Below are 8891 nucleotides of genomic sequence, written 5' to 3'. Positions count from 1 at the left end.
TCAACAACCACTTTTGCAGATGTAGCAAAAGTTTTACAGTGTTGGGGGGCAAGTTGGGAGCAGCTTTTTCATATTATATATACTCAGACCTTCTATAAAAACCCAGGAAATCTTCCTGAAGAATGTTGGGCATTTTCAATTGGTCAAATAGTTTGTTACCCTGCAGTTTCTCTGTTTGGTAGAACAAACACCAACTGTCCAAAGGTGCTCACTGTTCCACCTTGGCAGGGACTATTTCCTCCATGTTGCTTGACAAGGTCTGGAGATGGGGAAGGGTTTGGCAAGGACACCATTCCAGGAAATTGCCACTGTCATCTTTCCTAGGAATTGGGTGTTTTCTTAGAATTATCATACTTATAACTATACAACTGCAAATCATATTTCCTGGGTTGTTGTGATAGGAATTTTAACTTCAATGAGTCTGTGGACCTTGGGGGAGGATGAGAAATACTTTAGAAGATGTACCAATATCACACATAAGTTTGAAAGTTCAGAGTTTGAGCAGTTCTTCAGAAAACTATAGTTAGAGGAACTGCTTGCTCCTATGCTGACCACATCTGCCCCAGTTAATGCTTTACCAGCAAAATAGCCTGAAAACAAAACAGGCAACTTGTCCCCACAGTTCAAGACTGCCTTACTTAGTTTACAAGATTGGGGTACATTTATGGTTTCCACCTAGAGGGAAATAAGCAAATAAGTATAAGGACTCACCTCTCACAGATCCATCTCTTCCCTATACAGGAGCATACAATGAAAATGGTGAATGAATAATTAATATTAATGGTAAATGGACAAATGTCCAATGTTTGAGCTCCCTTCAAAGGGTTGGACGCCAACAACCACCCTGGAAATGTAGAACTAAAGAACAAAGAAACAGCATACACAACATCTAGAAAAATCTTAAGATCAAATCCTTTCATTGCATGTTAACTGGTTATGAGGAGTTTATGCTGGCTTAGGTTTCACATATGTATTACAATAGGTAAAGGAGAAAGCAATGACATAAAGAATAATAGGATAAAATTAGGTACTCACACTGATTGGCAATAAAGTAACCTAACTTAATCTTAGCTGAGCTTGTATAGGTACTAGAGTAGACCTTTAAGGTTGAATCAAAACAATAATATGAGTTAAAGATTAAGTGCATGCTTTGCTTAGCAATTTGGTAAATTTAACTTAAAGTAAAACAGTCATTATGCTAACAATAGATCTGACACTGAAGGGTAAACAAAGGCCATTAGGAGAAAAACAGGAAAATAACTTTCACTATGTTAGGCTTATGTGAGTAACTTTAAGTAAACATAGAAAGTTGACCTTAATGTACCCACCATGTTTAGATACCTGCTGGAAAGTGTGGTCAATGACAAATTTTGAGGTAATTTATCTATAACATATCTTGTTCAATCCTGCTCTACTTAATACTATAAAAGAAGTGCTAAAATAAATCTGAGCAGCACTTGCTTCACTCTGCCCAAGGAATTAGTGACATTACTCTGGGCTGACCCCACCTATCCTTCAGGGAACCTGTGAGGGAACCTGTGAGTTGCTGGGGCTTGCTCCTGGCACCATCTGTCACCTGCACAGATTCTCTCACCTTCTGGGAGGGATGAGACATTTGTTTGCTTTCTCAGGACAAGGTGTCCTTGAATTGAGCATGCAAAGAGTGAACACAGAGGGCCCTAGTCTGTGCTGATTGGCAAAATTTCCTGTGATCCACTGACTCCCTGCTGTACTCAGCACTTTTGGTTGGCCACCATTGTTATTGAAATACCATGCACCCATCACACAGTGGTGCCATTTTATCAGTGCAAGTTTTAGATAGGGTGGACAGGATTGGGCCAGGAGATTGATAGCAAAGGATTTCTGGGTCTGAGGTCAGAAAGATCAATGCCACTATCAGGTCAAGGAGGCAGAGCTCCCAAACATTCACAGCCTAGGACAAGTGGGCAGTCACAGTGGGAATTCTGGGCTTTGCAGTGCAGAGATTTTGACCTTTTCCTGGGACCCCCATCTTACCCAGCAGCCTTGGGCTAGAGGACCTGAGACGTCTCCTAGGAGCAGGCCATGCTCCATTTCTTACATCTCTCTCTGCCAGAATTCACTGGTAGTTTCTTCTTTTATATTTAATTTTGTTAGTAAAGTTGTTTTGATTTGTTTTGTAATAATTCATTAATAATCAAATACAACTTTAAAGTGAAAGAACTCACTACTCTTACTTTGTAAGTTGTTTTCTATATTATATTTTCCCATAATTTGCTTAATGGTATAATGTGTGATCCATTGCTATTTATAGTGGCATGCTTTGATTTCTCTCACACTTCCCTTCATGTATTTTTATTCCCACTTTATATGTTCTATAGGCTTTTAATTTTTCAAAGGATCTCACTAAGTTTCTAAGTCTGGCTTAGAACTGATGGACCTTCTTACACAATTATGTTGCTAGTATTATAGATTTGCACACCATTTCTGTCTCTCTCAGAAAATTTTTTGTAAGGACATCTTCACATACAGAATTTCTGCTTATTTACATAAACAAGTTTTCTCTATATTTAGCTCACCAAATTTCCTTGGAATGGTTATTTAGCATTCTTTGGGTAATTTGTAACTCTCACTTATCTATTGTTTGATTACTAATATTTTTGTTTGTTATTTTAATTAAGACCTGATTTTATTTATCTTTATGTTCTGTACTATTTTTAATTGATTTGTCCACAAAAAAAGTCAACAGTAGATTATAGAATCATTTGAGAAAATAGTATGGAAGATTTCAATAAATAAAAAAGTAGACAAGTACAGTTTAAAGCTACCTGCTTGAAGTTTTAGTTAATTGGCAGGCATGCAAAAGAATTCCAAGTTTGGACAAGTCACAGAAACTTAGAAACAATATTCTCAAAAAAATTTAAAATGGCTTGTGTTGTAGTTCAGTGATATAGCACTCTTGGGTTGAATCCCAAGCACCACATATTAAAAAATAAATAAAAGTTGAATGACATCATCATGATTCAAAAATGCCAGTATGAAATATGTATCCATAGGAGATTAAATCAGCATGTTGAAGGTATAACCCCAGTATTGTGTTCAGTGCAAGCATGGTACTCAATATTCAATTACAGAATAAACCAATGTGCCCATTAATGATCAAATGAGTAAAAACATGGTATTTATATGCTATTACTATTTAGATATAAAATAAAATATACTGCCATTTAACATGATATGGAATTAATATGCAGAACTTTGCACTATGTGAAATTCAGCAGACAGTCAGTTGCAAGAGCATCTGATTCACATGTGAAAGTTAGAAATTCAGAGTTGTGGCCACCAGGTATTGTGTTTTGTGGAATGTTGGCATATTGTTATTAAAATTAAAATAACAAATTTTTATTTCAATGGGCAAAATGTGGTCAAGAGTTTTGTTGTTCCATATTGTGACTGCTATGTAATATGTTCTTGAAAATACTAATAGAATAAGTGCAATATTTGTAAGCACAAAACTGATAATTTTACAAAATAATACTCATGTTATTAACATTACATTGTCATTTCATCATGTATAAATACATTAAAATACAATGATATAATTAGTAAATACACAAAGTTGAATTTGTCGAACAAATAAGCAAATAACACACACATTAAAAAATTAATTTATTAGTCTTGATTTCCATGTGTTGGCTTAATGCATGTAATATTGACATAGGCTCTGCAAGGGTTTTATTGCCTCTCAAACTTGTTTGAATGCATTCTATATAATGTGTATATTTTTCTCACTAAAATTATGTATATATTCGTTCTTAAGATTCCCTACCTTTTATAAATTTCTTGAATATTCATTGTATTAGCATTCAAAACCTACCTGTTTGTTCAGATCTCTGTGTCTTGGTAGAAAGAAACCAGTTTTCTCACAATCTTCAAAAATCCAGAAACGAGTTTCTAGAGACATAGGAAATATGTCAAAACCTAATTTATGCATAAAAAGGTATTTGTGGTGGCAGAGAGGAGAATATTTTGACCAATGTTGAGTCATAACAAGTCCAACCAGAAAAGGGCAAGAGCAGGAGTGAGTGTTCAAGGGGGAAGTTCAAGGTTAAGATTTGTAGGAACAAAGGAAGCGTGGAAATAGAGTAGACATGAAATTGCTGTAAACTTTTTTTTCCTTTTTACTTATTCAAATGCTCTAGTATTGCTTGTTAATTCAACATAAATTAATAAATTAATCCAAGACTTTTAAAAAAATCCAGAAATGTTTATGTATTTTTAATATTTTTTTTATTCTACTGAGAGTGAAGGTAGTCTGTAAATTTGTTTTCCTAATTGTACATGCTACATTAGGGAACAGGAAAGGCTGTGGTTAATAAAAGTAAGATACATTCTTTTCCTCTACTATATTTCTCTCCTTGGTAATGTACATATTTTGGATACTGTGCTTTCTATAATTTGGGTAATTTTTACAAAATAATTGTGTGTACATTTTTATATAAGTTTCTATACTTATGATGGCCTTGGATTTATTAATCTACTACATGAATGAGGTCCTGAGATTGTTAACATTGGTATAATTTTTCTATGCTATGCATGGAAAATATATTTATCCCTGTCTACCAAGTATTATTTTTTATTTTTATTCATTTCAGCAATGACTTCACTTAATATCCAAGAAAGTTCACCAGAAATTTCATACATACATTTCAAAAAGTAATTAATGAAAGTTAATTAAAAGTTAATGAAAATCTTTTAAGTCTCACCTCTGTACTAGGCTCTAAAGATCAATAAAAAGGCATCACTCTTTAGGGCTTGTGGTCTAGTGAAGTGGGCTATAGCTGCCTCACAGAAGTTCATCTCATGTACTCTTGTATTTAAAAGAAAACTTTACTGTGGTGTTATCTACCCACCATAAAATTTGTTAAGTGTCCAGTTCCAGTTCTAGGGCATTAACATATCCACAGTTTGTGCACCTACACTACTGTCACCAGAAATTTTCCTTTACTCTGAAAGAAAACCATGTACACATTTGTGGTCATTCCCATCTTTAACTCTTCTCTAGCTCAAGAAATCATGAAGCTTTGTCTTAATTATTTGTTCATTAACATTTAATACAGAAGTAATATACAGTGCATGACATTTTGACAACATGCATGATCTTAAGCCAGCTCTCTTTTTCTTTCCTCTTGTCTTTTGCTGAACATAATTATAATTCACTGAATGATTTTATTGGTGATTTTCTGGCCTGAGTTCTTTGGAGTAATGAAAGAACATTCTTTCCTCCAACAGGCATTTGTCAGATGCCTCCTTTTTTACACATTCTACTGGTTTCTATTCTCAGGACAGGATCAGAGAAGCCCTGTTCAAGGATAAAACATTCCAACCAAAATTTGAAAGAGGACCCAGTGACAAAAAGAGATGGGGTTAAATATTGGGCACAGCATTCAGAGCTAAGGTCAGCAGAAATCTGGTGAGTTTCAAGGCCGGAAAGAAATCCAGAGTGGCTACACTAATAGGAGGGTGGTACATGTGAGATAAGCAGAGTGGTAGTCACCTGGGGCTTTTTTTGTGTAAAATATGTTTGGATTTTTCTAGGTTCAGTGCTATTATCTAATTTGGTTTAAGAAGACCTGGCTGCTCTTTGAATAATGGAAAGCAAGGTTCAAATTGGAACAGAATACTTGGTAAGCTTCTACACCTGTCCTGTCCATTGGCACTGGAAGCCTTGGTTAAGACAGGGTAGAAGAAATGAAGTAGAGTGGACAAATAAAAATAAATGACAAGAGGAAAATGTCAGGTTTTGAAGATGGGTTGAGTTAAATGTGGAGTCAGGGCCTGATTTGAGCTTTTTGGTAAACATTTTTTTTTTTTTTATACTTAAGAAAGCAAGATTCAAATGGCTTTGAAACATTTGAAAGTCCTAGGCAGAAAGATTGGATATTTGCATACACACAGGTCTGGAGCTCACAGGAAAACTGGAACTGGATAAGCAGAAGTGGGATTCATCAGTGTGGAGGGAGTAATTAAAACCATGTTAGTGGATAAGCTCTTCCAGGGGGAGATTCTAGCAAGAAGAGATGCAAGCTCAATAATCTACAATATTTATAGGAAAACAGATATAAGATACCAAAAGAGAACAACTGGGGAGAAGGCATCAGGGGAGCCTGGTGGCATGCAGTGACCAGGAAACAGACTTTTCAGCCAACTCCAGCTTTGTTGAGGAGACTTGAGTCAGTAGGAAGTGAAGGCAGTATAAAAGAAATAAAAAAGAGATCAGCAAAGCAGAGGCAGAGTTTGGGAGGCATAAAGAAGAAAAGTGAGAAGAACGTAGGGGCCTGGGAAGCCCATCTTTCGAGGATTCATCATCTTTGGGTAAAATCTGAACATACCAGACTCAGCTCCACAGCCTGGTTGGGAAATGGTCCAGCTTTACCTTCAATAAAGTTATAAATCGGAAAACTCCCTGGGGAAAAATGTGCTGTGGACAGATTAGACAGATTACAATCAGACAACCATTGAAGCACTAGTTCATGCTACACCCAGAATGATTTTTCTTCATGTTCTAATGCTTGGATTTAGTGCTTGCTGATGGTATTGCACTGTATTACCTTGGAAGGTTATAAAGGAGGCGGCATCCTTAGAACTTTCTTACCTTTGAGAGCTTGAATCTTTCCTTCTTCAGACTTGCCCATTATTAGAACAGGTAAATTATTATATCTGAGAGATAACATGTCCTGTGGTAATATGTGCAACATGTATATTTGTCCGGAGCCAGCAGTTCACACGCCCTGCCTTGCTTCAAGGTCACATGCCTTGACTCATGGTCACATCCCCTGCCTAGGCTCATGCTGAGTTAAAATGGCACCTGCCACATGCTGGTGGGGCATGCCTCTACCTGTTTACACACCTGTCAGACTATACCAGGTGCATCAGACTAGATTGTGTGGTGCTTCATGATTGGCTAACTACACTTCCTTATTCAAGTTCTGGCACAAGACTAGTGTTGCCTTCACGCACTTTTCTCTGATTGGTTTTTGTACTTTAAATTAACTGTGTTTATTCCCCAAATAAATGAGACTTGATCAGGCTTTTGTCTTGTCTCCATTTCCTGTGTCTCTTGTCTCTCTCAATCCCTGCTCCCCCCTCCAGGTTTCCATTGAAGTCCTGCGGGTCGGGACAATTGGCACCCAATGGTGTGGCTTTGGATATGAGGGAATTCGTGAGGGAAGAGGCATGTAAGTGTTCCTCGGAAGAAAAAAAAAAGTGAAAGTCAGTTCAAGAAAGATCACCGCTGAAGCCTGACATGTCTTTCTTAAAGGTACAGTAGCGCCTAAGTATGGGACAAGAATTAAGTAAGCATAAAGTTTTTGTTAAGCAATTAAAAGAAGCTTTAAAGACACGGTGAGTAAAGGTTAAGAGTAATGATCTTTTTTAAGTTTTTTGACCTTATTAAGGACACCTGTCCGTGGTTCTCACAAGAAGAAAGCATTAATATAAGAAGTTGGAATAGGGTGGGAGATGCTTTGGGAGATTTTCACAGAACACTTGGCCCAGATAAAGTTCCTATTACAGCTTTTGCTTACTGGAGCTTCATAAAGGAACTTTTAGAACATACAACAAATAATTCTGATATAGCAGCAGCAGTTACTCAGACAGAGGACATTTTAAAAGCAGCATCAAAACAGTATCTTCAGGGAGAGCCCTCCCTCCAAGGAAAAGGGAGAGGTAGATCTTATCTCCCTTGAGAGTGAAAATGAGGAAGTTACAAGTCCTTTTCCAGATGCAGGCAGCACAGATGTTAAAAAGAAAACTCAACATCAGAACAAAGCTCCACCTAAAATTTATCCTTCATTGACTCATTTTAAAGACCCTTCAAACGAGAATAAAATAGATGATGAGGAAGTTGATTTGGATCTCATAAATGAGGAAGCCTCAAAATATCATAATCCCGACTGCCCGCTTAAACAAGGACAGTCCGCTTTCTCATATCCACCTCCCTATTGCACACACTCTGCTCCTATGGCAATGGCAGTGATAGATCCAAAGGAAGACCTTAAATAAAAAATTAAACATTTGGAGGAACAAATAAATCTAGAGGAACAATACCAAGCTCTGATTACCAGGTTACAAAAATTAAAGACATGCAATGAGTCAGTGCCCAGTCCAGATGGATTTAAAAGGGATATTCACATTCAAATTCTATCTGGACAACAGTGTCCAAGAGGAGGAGTTCCCTTAATCAACAGGGATTTAAAACCCCCTTCTCTAAGTGCTTTCCCTGTTAGTGAGACACGGGATAACCAGGGACAACCCTGGAGGCAACACACTGGCTTTGAATTTACTATCATAAAAGAATTAAAAACTGCTGTTTCTCAGTACAGAGCTACAGCGCCATACACCCTTGCTATTTTAGACTCCATAGCAGAAAATTGGTTAATGCCACAGGATTGGAATACTTTAGTTAGAGACACCCTGACTGGAGGTGACTTCTTGCTTTGGAAGTCTGAATATTTTGAAAATTGCAGAGACAGCTAAAAGAAATCAACAAGCAGAAAATGGGTAGACTTTTGATATGCTCACTGGAGCAGGTGATTATGAAACCACAGACAATCAGATGCAGTATGACCCTGGAGCGTATGCTCAGACACAGGCCTGGAGAAAATTGCCTGTTAAGGGAGACATCAGCATGTCTCTTACAGGAGTCAAACAAGGCCCTGATGAGCCCTTTGCTGACTTTGTTCACAGACTTATAACAACAGCTGGTCGTATTTTTGGCAGTTATGATGCAGGTCTTGACTATGTCAACCAATTTGCTTATGAAAATGCCAATTCCACATGCCAATCCGCTATAAGACCATTCAGAAAGAAGACAGATTTAACAGAATATATTCGTCTGCTCAGATATAGGA

Source organism: Sciurus vulgaris (assembly GCF_902686455.1).
Source record: "Sciurus vulgaris genome assembly, contig: HiC_scaffold_631_arrow_ctg1, whole genome shotgun sequence".
Classification (NCBI taxonomy): domain Eukaryota; kingdom Metazoa; phylum Chordata; class Mammalia; order Rodentia; family Sciuridae; genus Sciurus; species Sciurus vulgaris.
The sequence above is the reverse complement of the archived record's forward strand: the minus strand, read 5'-3'. Positions refer to the sequence as shown.